Source organism: Galleria mellonella, unplaced genomic scaffold (assembly GCF_026898425.1).
Source record: "Galleria mellonella isolate WM207_F2 unplaced genomic scaffold, CSIRO_AGI_GalMel_v1 utg200, whole genome shotgun sequence".
NCBI lineage: Eukaryota > Metazoa > Arthropoda > Insecta > Lepidoptera > Pyralidae > Galleria > Galleria mellonella.
The window spans coordinates 3,366,393-3,380,157 of record NW_026442034.1 but is presented as its reverse complement, the minus strand read 5'-3'; the positions used below and the strand labels follow the sequence as shown (position 1 = coordinate 3,380,157).

The 13,765-nt window shown below is 33.0% G+C and overlaps 2 protein-coding genes across 9 annotated transcripts in view; one reads left to right on the top strand and one right to left on the bottom strand.

The window, feature by feature from the left end:
- Nucleotides 1-13,765, bottom strand: part of LOC113515797 (chromatin accessibility complex 16kD protein) — a 35,786-nt gene that overhangs the window by 18,971 nt on the left and 3,050 nt on the right. The gene's annotated exons all lie outside the window — the stretch shown is intronic.
- Nucleotides 2,889-13,765, top strand: part of LOC116413014 (calaxin) — a 214,901-nt gene continuing 204,024 nt past the window's right edge. For 4 of the 8 annotated variants that reach the window (XR_008252754.1, XR_008252753.1, XR_008252757.1 and 1 more), the window contains exons 1-2: nt 2,902-3,069; nt 4,352-4,509. The gene's annotated coding sequence lies outside the window, so the exon portion shown is untranslated. Of the gene's footprint in view, nt 3,070-4,351; nt 4,510-6,396; nt 6,632-9,495; nt 9,714-13,765 lie in introns of those variants that run through there. The other 4 variants (XR_008252755.1, XR_004223957.2, XM_052894234.1 and 1 more) reach the window with 4 other exon arrangements.

Here is a 13,765-nt window from a genome sequence, read left to right as displayed (position 1 = left end):
TAGCTATGTTGTTTCATGTCATTTAATATTTAGCACTTGTTATCAGGAGAGCTACTAGTTTGTTTACCAACAAATATGTTAGAAACATAAACTTTATTTTGCGACTGTCAATTTGACATATAAATATTATTTTTTTCATTTTGTGCGTGGCGACACACAAAAAGATTTAGCTTGTAACGGCATCCATAACTTTTTATTCTTAATTAAATAATTACTCACACCACATCATAACGTTCTTTGTTATTTTAGCATTAACCTGCAACTGTCCATAAACAAACCATCAAGATTGGTACAGTATCTCCAATTGTTTTTATAAAAAAAAATCTGCAGATATTCTACAATTTTCAGATTTTCTTTCTGTGACTACAACATTAATCTGTAACAACGCAGATGACATTACGTTTCAATTGAAATATGATTGCCATGATAATGGGACCATTAAGTCTGCATCAATACACTATGTGGTTTTATTTCTTGTCTATAATTTTAGCAATTTTTTTTTTATTTTGCGATGGTTCATATTAAAACGATTCTATCGAACTGGATTTATTCAAAATCTTTAGATTTTGTTTGTATTTCGTGAATAGCTAATTCATATTTAATTGTAGATATATGACATATTTTTTGGTTAGTCTTATGAAGACAGTAAACATTTTATATGTTAAATACATTTTATGTGTATAATTTATTTATTACATATTTATAAAGTACAAATCATCATCATGGGGGGGATCATCAATTCGGTTGTATTTTATCTTATGTTTGTTGTGAAATAATTTTTTTTACTGAAAGTTTTACTTTTAGAAAACTTTACGTTCAGATTGGTCGTAAAGAAGTTTTATGAAAATCGGTTCAATAGTTTAGTTTTTAAATAAAAAAAAAAACTATCTAGTTATTTAGATTTAAATACTAAACTATTGAACTAGGGGGGGGGGGAAAGGGATTGTTAGTAATGGAGACTGAGAATCCCATTGCTAGCAATATACTCAACCAGGTCGACCTCTTCGCGGTTCTCCCTGGATACTATCATGGCTAATTCCTGATGAATTCATCATGATGGGCTAACTGACCTGTTTTCATTTTCATCTATCACTCTTCACTGGTGCTCCGCCAGCGTATCCTGTTAGCGCAGGCGGGGTTACCATACCATTTTCACCCATAAAAAAATCATCATATCAGTCGTTGATCGTCTACTGCTGATCATATGTATCTCCTATAAGGGATGAGGGGGCAGGGGGGGGGGGGATAAATATACTTTGAGAGTATTGTCCTTATTGTGTACCTTTATGACATTGTCATATTATTAGAGTCACAAAGTGTAACACAACAGTATACAATAATAGTATATTTTGCATGGGTCTGAAAGTATACAATAAATTGCCCCAATATATAAAAGACATTAATCATTTGCATCTATTTAAGAAGGAACTAAAGAAATTACTAATTGACAAAGCATACTGCACTCTAAATGAATATATGACAGATAGTTTTAAAAATTAAACAAACGATAAATGACTGCGTTGTATTCCCATGAGACAAGAAATAAGACAAATTTTGATGTAGTGGTTTTCTTTTTTTTTCTGTAATCTATAATAATGAAGACATAGTGATATATGAAATATAGTAATATTTATATTAAGAGAAGATTTGCACGCCATTTATGGTAAAATATAGAGGCGTAATAACCTATTAATGTAACATCTGTAATAACCCATATTTGAGCAAATAAATTATATTATGATTATTATTTATTTTAGAACTCAATATATATTAGTAAGAAATATTATTAATGTATTCGCACTATTTATTTTTGTTATTGAATTACATTATATATTTTTCCTTTGTGTCTGACTCAATAAATTCCGTAGCACCACATTGGAATCTTCACTGGTTAGTTCTGCAACAAATAAAGAAGGATAAATATAATATACATATTGTATAAATAGAACTCAATCTAATTATAGTATGTAATAAATGTAAAATTATCTTGTATATAATAATTTGAAAAGAGTAACTGTTAAGTTTTTTGCGGGTTCTTCTCAGTGGATAACAACATCCCGAACCTAGCTGTACAATCATAAAAAACTTACGATTTAAAAGCTATCTATAGAAAGATTATTTCTATTCTATAGTAATTCATAGTAAGATCATATAATTCCTGTTACACATACACACACACACACACACACACACACACACACACACACGCACACGCACACGCACACGCACACGCACACGCACACGCACACGCACACGCACACGCACACACACACACGCACACGCACACGTACACGAACACACTCACACTCACACACACACATACCATATGTATTTATATATCTGAGTAATTCCTAATTATTTGCTTTCATGGAAACCCCTTACGGGATAGGCAGAGAGTACAGTAGGCTACCCTACATAATATCTATCCATACATACATCTCTATCTTTGTCCACCTTCTAAACTCATTTCAAGCGAACATGCTAGTTTTGAGGAGTCTTCACTCCTCTTTTAGTAGGGGAAGGGAGGGATTGTTAGTAATGGGGAGATTAGTCCCCAGTGCTATCAATATCAGGTGGACCTCCACGCGGTTCCTCTGGAAACCATCGTGACTTATCATTAACTCGTCACGATGAGCTAACTGACTCGCCTTTGCATCCTCACTTATCATCCCTCACTGGTACCCCGCCAGTATAGCCAATAGCGCTAATAGCGGAGACGGTTATCATTCCATTTATCATTTATTAAAAACAAAACTCCTCTTTTTGTTAGCACACGGTTTATCTTATATCTATGTAGGTTGATGTAAATAGATAAAGAAAAAAAAATATTTCTATAAATACATTGTAATCAGTCGTATTTTTAGTCACAAGTACAGTTATATGTTTTTATCTCAAAAGTATGTTTGTTACATATAATATGAAAAGACATAATTGTAAGTCATTTAGTTTACCAGTTACAGTAGCACGGTCGAACAAATGGACTGTCTTTACGTATAATGTGTGTTTATACTGCCATACGACCGCCCATTAGTGTTTGTTTCAGTTTATGAATGAAAATAAAAGTTCGAGGTAATATTTTGTTTTGTGAATAAAAATTAGGCTAAATTAGTATTTACATTTTAATGAATTGTTGAACTATGCTTACCGGACATCGCTGTTGATAAAATAATATCACGTGATAAGAATTAAACTATAACGAAGTACATTTTGTTTCGCAAAAAATAACAACTTCAGTCGTTACTAAACACCGATGAATGACGGGCCTTATTAACCGACTTCAATAAAGATGGAAGTTCTCAATTCGATTCTGTTTTTTTTTCACGTTTATTACCTAAGTACTAAGTATTTATAAATCGATTTGGAAAATTTGAAACTTCCAAATTGGTCCCATAGAAATTTCATCAAAATTGGTTTAGTAATTTAGTTTTTAAATCAAAATAACTGGTTTTACCACCATTTTTTTTTATAGAGTAAAATCTGCACGTTGTAGATACATTAGACAGAAAATATTTGAGTTTAAAAAACAAACTTTTATATCTACAAATAATTTACTTCATGATAAGCAACTGTAGCCGTGTCGTCTCAACATAGAATCGGGCACCCCTTCCTTTCCCATGGGTGTCGTAAGAACCGACTAAGGGAACTTAATAGTCGAGGAATGGGCAGCAGCGTCCCTCTTAAAATATCACTAAAGTCTATCATCATATGATATCTGAATGTACGTAATACAAAACACAAATGGAAGTATTGATACAGAAATATAGTCTCAATAGACAGGAGATTGGTTTATTTTCAAATATACTCGCAGAACCACATTCCGGAATGGCAAAATCTTTAATTACTATATTTTTGTATCAATAATTCCCTTTATGAAAATAGACTACTAACATATTATGAATTATTTATTTATGTATCAATGTTTTAAGTATGTGAGGTATTTTATAAAATTAGGATATGATGAGACTGACATATCCTTATAGGATAAAAGCCTCTAAATAAAAAAGATAAAAAAAATATCACTGAAGTCTAACTGCGGTTGCCAACTCAACGTAACTACTGGCAAAACTTAAATAAAAGACTGGGGAAGTCTTTTATTCAGCAGTGGTTAGTTAACAGTTGATATGATAAATTAACTGTTTTTTCTTTAAGAAAAAGTACAATTTGACAGTCACAGATTATATACGGGATCAACTCTGAAATAAAGCACATCGATTGCAAATGCAAAAAGAATTATCAAAATCGATTTAGAACGATGGATAAATTCCCTTTTTAGAATCGCATAAAAATTGCAGTGGAACCATTTGCTATATTCAAAAAACTGATAAAGAGATGGAATAAATGCTCATTTCAGTGAAATCCTCCAATAAATGAAGGACACTGCAGCGGCGTCGCGTCGACGGCCGCGCAGCGGTTTGTGGGTGGCCACTGGCCGGCGCAGGCGCAGACATGTGACACCCACGGCCGCAGGCCGCATGCCTATTCCGATGCAGTCTGACATTAGATATCAAGGTATTCTATTTTCAACCGACTTTAAAAAGAAGGATTCAATTCGGTTGTATTTTATCTTATGTTTGTTGTGAAATAATTTTTTTTACTGAAAGTTTTACTTTTAGAAAACTTTACGTTCAGATTGGTCGTAAAGAAGTTTTATGAAAAGCGGTTCAATAGTTTAGTTTTAAAAAAAAAACCTATCTAGTTATTTAGATTTAAAAACTAACCTATTGAACTAGGGGGGAAAGGGATTGTTAGTAATGGAGACTGAGAATCCCTTTGCTAGCAATATACCCAACCAGGTCGACGTCCTCGCGGTTCCCCCTGGAAACTATCATGGTTAATTCCAGATGAATTCATCATGATGGGCTAACTGGCCTATTTTCATCCTCATCGATCACCTTTCACTGGTGGCCCGCCAGCGTATCCCGTTAGCGCAGGCGAGGTTACCATTCCATTTTCATCCAATAAAAAAAACCTATTGAACTATGACATTATGGAAAATTTTCCACAATTGCAGTAGATTTTCTGTGGAACACAATCTTATATGAGATGAAAATGGAATGGTGACGCTGTTTTCTTTATCCGTATATGTTGGTGGGGCATTGATGAGAGAAGATAGGTAACGATGAACGGAATATTCTGGTGGGGCATCAATATGGGATGACATGTGACGATGAAGTCAGGTCAGATGACCCATCATGATAAATTTATCAGGCTTTAACCATGATGATTGCCGGGAAGGATCCTGTAGAGGCCGACACACCAAATTGAAATTAATAAACGTCATTAATGAAGATGAAAAGTACCGTGGATGCTTATCAGTAGAAAATATTGTATGATAGGTACTATAAAGTTGGTTAAATAAAAAAAAATTAAATAGAGGTATACACACAATATCATAGTCCTCATTATCATAGACGGCACAGTATACCCTGTTATGTCCATAGTATTGTTCATGTCTATAGGCAACGGTTTTTTTTTTATTTTTTTTTAATGGATGATAATGTAATGGTAACCCCGCCGGCGCTATCGGTATACACTGGCAGGGTACCAGTGAGGGATGATTGGTGAGGATGAAAAGGCAGGTCAGTTGGCCCATCGTGACGAATTCAACGATAAATTAGTCACCATGGTTTCCAGGGGGAACCGCGTGGAGTTCAACCTGATAGGGTATATTGATAGCGATGGGGACTAATCTCCCCACTACTAACAATCCCTTCCTCCCTATATAGGCAACGGTTACTTCGAGTACTTTCCATTAGGTAAGCCGTCCGCACGTTTGTCATTCTAAGTTGCATAAAAAATTGTTTTACAACTATGGTCAGTGATTATTTATGGTAACTTGATGTTATTTACAGTTATTTTTTTGTAGTAGTAGTTTTAAAACAGGAAGGACGCCAAGCTGTTTGGCAAAACAAGTTCGTACGTTTATTTAAATTCGATATTTCCGACCGTGTGTTTACGCCGAATTCGCTTGATGACATCAACTACATATATTGTGAATTCCATTTTTTCGAGATGGAGAAATATTAGGTCCTCTTTTGATATATTTTGCGATTTTATGCGAGCGTAGGGTATCTCGATGACGAGTAAATGAGATGTAAGTACAGTGAACGCTTTATATAAGCAACCTCTCTATAAGCAATGTTCTTTATATTATATTTATTCTACTCAGCTTAGTTAGTTAAAGAAATAAGTAAAAATATTTTCCGGACGGTAAGTATTTTTATACTTCTTTTTTTTCTATAACTTTTCCCAATAAGATTTTTTTATTTTATTGAAATTGGTTCAAATGAGTAGCTTATATAGAGCGTTCACTGTATTTATTATTGGGTGTGTATATTTGAGTTAAAGTAGCAACACAGCACGTGGCTGGCTTATCATGATCTGTATTATTGGCAGGTAATCCATCTCTTTATCCTACCCTCTTACCAAGCGTGCTAATCACTGGTAAAACCTCTCAATAGGAGGAAGCCTCTGTTCAGCAGTGAAAAATAATTTTCCAAATTGGTTTATAAATGACGGAGTTATGAGGTAACAAACATAAAGAATATAATCGAATTGGGAACTTTTTCGTTTTTTGAAGTTTGTTAAAAATACAGATGGAGAATCTTTATTTATCGGCTATTAATATTGATCAGGCACGTCCGAAATTTGCTAATTAGTCAAAAAATGACGCAAGTTAAAATGTATTCCATCTCGATAAGTCGCCGAGCCGTATCGACAGCTGTCTGCCGTAATAGGAGCTTTCGTGAGTCACCGCTTCACCAGTCGCGGGGTCAACGCACCGCCGCGCACTGCAATGACTTTCGAGCTGCGTCCAGCTGACACGAAATTCGGTCGACTCGAGTAGGTTTAAGTACTTATGAAATATTTGTTCGATTGAACAAATCGATTGAAAGAAAAACATGTGTCCATTAAAGAGATAAGAATAAATAGAAATAAATTAACTCAATTTGAAGCATTTCGAAGTATGCTAATTGTCACTTCGTGATAATCCCTTTGAGCAGCTAAGCTCGTGACTAAGCCGTAAGCCGTTAAGAGGAAGTCAATAAACAAACATATACTCACTTTCACATTCATAATTTGTTCGCGTGACTAGGATAACAAGTGGCTTATATATCTACATATTATTATATACTTTTCTATTGTGTAATTCAATATGGCACAACAAAGCAGTTGTAGAAAAATAACGTTCACATTAAGGTAGTTGGCCATTGATGGACGGCCATGCTAACTGATCTGCCTTTTAATTCTCACTTAACATTCCTTACCATTATTATTTTTACCATATAATTACCATTCCATCGTCATGCATTAAAAAACAAATACAAAATTGGACACGAAATATTAGATGGTGCTAAAATCAATACTTTTGTTATTTTAAAATTAAAGATAATTTAAGGCAAATTTTCTAGCTAGTGCTTTTATTTATTTTTTACCAATATAGTAATAATTTATTATATTTTTTATCTTTATTCTCTTGTATTATACAACTTTATGAATAAACACATACTAGTAAGAAACATTGCGTAGGACATATACAAATAATTAATTCATAAAACAATTGCATATTATTTATCACTTTAAATTCATACATAATAATAAAAATTATAGGCGAATTTAGAAATTTTACTTGTAATTATTTTTAATTACAAAGTAACCAACAAAAACCACAAGTCTCGAATTCAGCGCCATCTAGTATTTCTTGTTTAATTTTGTTTAGTGACCAACTTTAAGAATATTAGTACTAGTAGTGGGGGAAAGGGATTGCTAGCAATGGAGTTTCACAGCCCTATTGCTAGCAATATTAGGTCGACCTCCACGTGATTCCCCTGGGAAACCATCGTAATCAATTCTTGTTGAATTCGTCACGATGGGCTAACTGACCTTGCTTCATCCTCACCTATCATCCTTTACTGGTGCCCCGCCGGTGTATATTGATAGAGCGGGTGCGGTTACCATTCCATTATACCCAAAGTACTAGTAGAGGTACTTACAAATATTATCTGTGACATTAGTAAGGACACTTGACAGCGATAAAACTACACTACGCTATCAATGGGCAAAGCTATGGGTGTGGTTTTATCTCTTAGCAAACTATTAATTTATCACTTTTAACACAAACAAGATTTTAAATCGACTGATCTATTCCTAAATTTTTAAACTATGAAATTAATACTAAGTATTCATAAAACAAGACAATTTTATGCCCAAGAAAATTTAAGTCACAAAGAGATATCAGCTTTAGATGGAAACCAGCTCGATGCTAGCACAATACAAGCATGTAGTTTACAAGTATATTTATTTATAAGAACATTTATTTGTATTCCTATAAGTATTTTTAACAATAATATACTATAATATACTAGCAATTCGCTCTGGCTTCGCACAGATAGATAGAAAGATAATCAGTATTTTATATTAGCTTTAATGGGGTAATTTTTTATACATTCAGTTATTACAATTTTCATAGATATCTATTTTTTTTAATTATATATAGTATGTGTAGCAAACTCTTTGCTACATTTTTATATTCTTATTGTCATTCGCAATTTATATATTTTTTTGACATATTGTTTTTACATATTGTTTAAATATATTTTGCTAATGTCTGACTCCTCATCTTTTCTGTAGTTTTCCATTCTAAAATCCTCTCATTGCATATTAAAAGTATTATCTCCGTTTCAGTATGTATTGACTCATAATATAGCTTGAATTTTATACAACTTAGAATGGCAAACAAGCTGACGGCCCACCTGATGGAAAGTGGCAACCGTCGCCTATAGACATGAGCAGCACCATGGACATAACAGAGTATACTGTTTCGCTCATGATACCCCCCATGCGTTGCCAATCCTGAGGACTCAGGTGCTATTCCTTTGCACCCTGTAAATTCACTGCCATATCGCACACTTCGAACCGAAACACAGTCATACAAATATAACTGCTTCACGGTAGAAACACGCATGGGACAGAGGTGCCCAAGCAAACGACTTTTGTACAAAGTCTCCCTCTGGTATATGATGATGATGATGATTAGTATTCTGCTATCACTACGAGCATTGATTCATTTAAATTGTGCTATATGATAGGTGCCTACTCAATAGTAGGTATTTGTTTAAATTACTTTTGAGCCTTTCACAATAGATAAGTCAATCTGTTGCGGCTGCGTGGTATTGCAAAATCATTATCTTATCATACATTACGTATTAATTCAGATATCACTGGTTTTTGAACATGACTTTTGTCGCGTACTCTCTCTGTAATCGATAAGTGACTTTTTAAAAATAGGTTTTTTTTTTTAAAGAATAAATATTACTGTATTTTTATTCATATATTGTGTTTTAATTTGTAATTAAATTATATAGATAAATAGATACTCTTTATTGTTTCGTCCTAAAGATTACAATAGTAAACTTATTATAAATATAAATAAGTACAAGAAAGAACAGTAAGAAAACAATGGGCGACCTTATCGCTGAAAGCGGTCTTTTCCAGGCAACCTTTGGTCGGAGAGGTGTAATTATAACCAATTTGATCGGAGGCACGATGAAAAATTCTATTATTTCTAAATATGGAGATGTGATACTTGTTATAATGTAAATATATATCCATATAAATTACTATAACCCATAACTGTGTGTTTTTATGTGCAAGAAATCTTTATTATTTATTTATTTATTTAATCTAATTGCCACCCGGTACCGCAAAATTTTAAACCGACTTCGAAAAAGAGAAGGTTCTTAATGTGATTGTATTTATTTTATGTTTTTTACCTTCTAAACCCGTGAGTTGTAAATCGATTTGGAAAATTATTTTTATTTATCTGAAAGCTTATAATTATATTTATAAATTGGTTATAAAGAAATGTCATCAAAATAATAATAATAATAATAAATAGATTTATTTTCTCTTCACAATTTATCACAGTGAGATACAATGAGACATGCTTATATTAAAGTAATCAAATTATAAATATAATTGTGAGATACTGGTGCCTGAGATAGGTATAAGAATACCTGTATTACAGCTCACCAGGGCCTCACTCCGCAGGGTTACTTACTAAGCACTTGTAATATAATAAATGAATTCAATGTAATAAATATAATTTATAGGAAGAGATAAATAATTATAATTCAATCTGGGAGTTGTGTGAGTGCGCGTGTGTGTGCGTGCGTGTGCGCGCGTGCGTGTGTGTGTGAGCGCGCAGGCGCGTGTGTGAAAGTCATTTCAAGTTTTTAGTTTTTAAAATCAAAATAACTGATTTTGTCACAATTTAAATTGTTTTTTTTTTTATGGAATACAATTAAAATTAGAACTCGTTTAGTTGGAAGCGGATATACAAAATTCTATATATCCAGTTATCTTTACAATATTGGTGATATAATATAAACAGTGTTATCAAAGTACACCTTAATTCCTAAAGACTTGGCAGTCAAGTTCACGGTCGTGTAAATTTTTAATCGTTACTTTGCTAACTGTGTTAAGGGCGCCGGTCTGACCTTGTCATATTTGTTTGTAATATATAATCATATATTGTATATTTGAGTATATAGCGATATAACATGATATCTTTATAAAAGATAATATAAGATTTCCTTTTTACAACTTAGAATGGCAAACAAGCTAATGTCCCACCTGATGGAAAGTGGTAACCGTCGCCTTTTTTTTTTTTTTACAACACAGGGGGCAAACGAGCATGTGGCTCACCTGATGGTAAGTAACTACCGCCGCCCATGATCACCCACAACACCAGCGGCATCGCCTATAGATGTTATTCCTCTGTACCCTATAAATTCACGCCATATCCCACCCTTCAAACTGAAACACAGCCATACAAACACAACTGCTTTACGGTTGAAACACGAATGGGGTAGAGGTAGCCAAGCAAACGACTTTTGTACAAGGGAGACTTCTGGTAAAATTTCTTGTGGATTTTCTTCCACAAAGAAAAAACCGACTAGAATTTAAAACAAGTTTAATAAAACTAGTTATTATGATTTAAAAACTAAACTACTGAACCGATTTTGATAAAGTTTCTATGGAGATACCAATCTACATCCCTTCAGAGAAAGAAAGAATTTTCCAAATCGGTTTATAAATAATTGAATTTGGTTGAAAAAAGTAGGTACAAGTGCGTTGAAGATGAAATTAGGTTAATTAGCACTATAACATTTGCATACACTTCCGCGTAAATGGCAAAAACTATTCATGTATGAATGGACTGAACCATCCGTTTTAAATTATTTAAATTGTTTGTAATATTTTTTTCAATTGTTTTAATGACATAGTCAATATAAACACTGTAAGCATTCATATATTTTAAATGTAATATACGGGGGAAAAGGATTATTAGTAATGGAGTCAAAAATCGCTTTTGCTAGCAATAAACTATCAGGTCGACCTATGCGCGGGTCCCCTGGAAACTAACGTGGTTAATTTTTGAATTTGTCACGATGGGCTAACTAATTTGCTTTCATCCTCACCTATGATTTAACACTGGTGCCCTGTCAGCGTATACCGATAGCGCAGGCGGGGTTACCGTTCCATCGTCATCCATTAAAAAATAACTATAATAACTGTGACGCATTGTTCGTGGGACTACTGTCCTGTTCTAAGATAGAAATCGGCGACATTATAAAACTTGGCGGAGAAAGTTACTCCCTTTCACAACTTTGCAATAAATTACTTTTCAATTTCTATTAGAGCGTGGTCACGGAAAATCGACGTTCTTTAAGAATAATCAACAATTGACAAGCCTAAAGCAAGTTGGAATTCAATAGAACACATTTAAATTAAGCGCGCTTTTTTTAGTGGCATAGATATTAATATTATTGTTGTAAATGCGTGCAAATCGGAGAGGTAAAGAGCATGAGTTATACAGCCTAAGCAACTTTATTTTGTTTGACAATACATACATGGCTTTGCGTTGACTCATGAAAACACTATCATCATGGCAAAAAAGTACCATAAAGATGCATTACCCATTTAGAGTTTATTATTTTTATGATCTTACTTCCTACTAGATATTATTATAAATGGGAGTTTGTCAAAAAATTTCCTGGGTGTTTAATGTTAGGATGTTTATTACGTCTGAACGGGGTTTTTGATGAATTGATGACCCTTGTCTATTACATTAACATGTAGGATACTTTTTGTATTCTAATGCAACTAAGACAGTTGCACAAAAATCTATCAAAATAGTAATTATTTCATACACTAAATAATTCTGAAGTTACATCCACACATCCACCAAAATTTAAAATTTTAGTAATAAAAATCTTATTGCATGATTAATATGTTAGTTCGATATAAGAGTACTTTTTAAGTAATCTATCAGAAATATTGAAAATATATTCTAAGATTGAAAATTTTTCAATAGTTTTATTGTTTTTGAAAATGCCTAGATAAATACGTTTCTATACTTTGGTAATCTAAATATATAGGTAATATTCCTAAGGTGTATTCTTAAAAAAATTATCGCTTTTGGGTGACTCTTTAGCTAGATATTATACGGAATGTTCGACGTGTTGTCAACTAAACATCAAATCGGCCACGGTAAGCAGATCGAATTACCCACTTATTTCACAAAAAAAATGGCATTGAATGCTATTACTAAACTGACAATGAGTCATTTGACCCGAAAATTTTACTTATTTGGATTTATTTGCTGGAAATGTTATTAAATAATGCTTCGTGAATGCATTTATAGTTAGATTGATTGTTAGCTGCGATTCTTGTCACGCCAATTTTCCCAAGAAATATATATATGTATAAAATTACGATCATATTGTGGGTTCTATATGTATAAAATGTGTTCCAATATTATGACCTTGATGAAAAATTTGTAAGCTTATTATTAAGTATATTTATTGTAAGTATATTTATTTATTTATCCTCACGCCAAGTTTTTACAGAGTAGGCAGAATTAAATGTAAAAATTCAACTTAATCTTACGGTAGGTTATCTATTCTTAGGTACATATAAATCTCTTGTTTATTCACTCATAATTTTATACATCTTATACATTTTCACAGCGGTTTCAACTATAAATATTTTGTTGATATGGTTTTACCCTTAACTTTGCAAATAAAGGAAGCTTGGAGAAAGAAAAGGAAAGAGAGAAAGAATGATTGAAGATTACCAACAAAAATAAGCGGTAGTTACCCATTTAACTTTATAATGTTTTTCTTAATTTATTTTTATCACAGAACTCCAAAAACACGATTTACAAGAGCACCATTTCAGAGAAATCTTAAGAAAAAACCTATTACGGATAAAATAAAAATGAAATATCTAATGACAAAAAATTGTATTAGGCATCTGTCATTCCATTTTTAAAAAGTGTGAAAGAACAAAAACTTGTCTGCCGATACGATCGATGCTGTAAATCGAGTCAATAGGTGAATCGATTTTTATTCACATACTGCCTTGATTTACATTTTGTTACACAATGGTTATATGTGTATTCTGGGATGAGAATACAGATAAATCATCAACAATGTTCCACGCAGCCGCGCCTCTTGGTCGTGCTCCAGTGCTTGTGCGTCATTGTTCGGAGATCGTTGGATTCTATTTGTTTATACGAAACTCGTTAGGTAACTCAAATTATATAAGAGGAGCTGATCAACGCGGCCACGCCCGTTAGAACTCTTTCCCGGGAGAATTTACTTGAATAGATAAATTAACTATAAATATATTTTTCCGTTTTTCGTCCTGGCATAGAATAAGTCACCCCTTCCTTTCCATTTTTAAAGACTTTCCAAAA